The sequence below is a fragment of the Halyomorpha halys genome, unplaced genomic scaffold (genome assembly GCF_000696795.3).
Source record: "Halyomorpha halys isolate HHAL.00 unplaced genomic scaffold, Hhal_1.1 Scaffold4891.1, whole genome shotgun sequence".
In the NCBI taxonomy this organism is placed as follows: domain Eukaryota; kingdom Metazoa; phylum Arthropoda; class Insecta; order Hemiptera; family Pentatomidae; genus Halyomorpha; species Halyomorpha halys.
In genome coordinates this window covers 6,867-7,453 of record NW_027105526.1, presented here as the reverse complement: position 1 = coordinate 7,453, position 587 = coordinate 6,867, and positions in this window count along the sequence as shown.

Sequence of the window (587 nt, the reverse complement as noted above, 5' to 3'; positions counted from 1 at the left end):
AAATTATTTTCTATAACACATTCATTCCCTGCAAGAACAAAAAGCTTCCCTCTACCTTCAGTAGGGAGGAAGCAAAAAAAAAAAAGAAAAAAATGTTATATGCACCCGACTTAAAAAATAAAATATTATCTTTCTTAGAATGATTGTACACTATTAATCTTTTTTCAATTGTGAAATAAATTCAAGTCAAAATTCTATCATATCATAATGATTAATGATAATATAACTACTACGTTATCAGGAAAACCCAGTTTAAATTTTAAGATTTGGGAAAATTTAGGAAGGTTTTATGCAGGAAATAGTATTTTAAATATTTAAGGCCTATATTAAACTCCAAATATTGGATTTGAATTTTTTTTCGGTAGCGATTCCGAAAAACTTGTATTTTTCTTCTACCAACTTTTATAAATAAATAAGTAGAGATGGCGAGGGACGAGGACCATCCTAGGATGACCAGTAACTTTGGTAGCAAATATGAATAAAAAAAAAAAATGGTACAGTAGTCTCGGAGAAAAGTAGTGGACGACGGGCGGACATGTTTTCAATTATATTTTGCATTCTAGACACCTTGAAAGGTCTCAAATTTT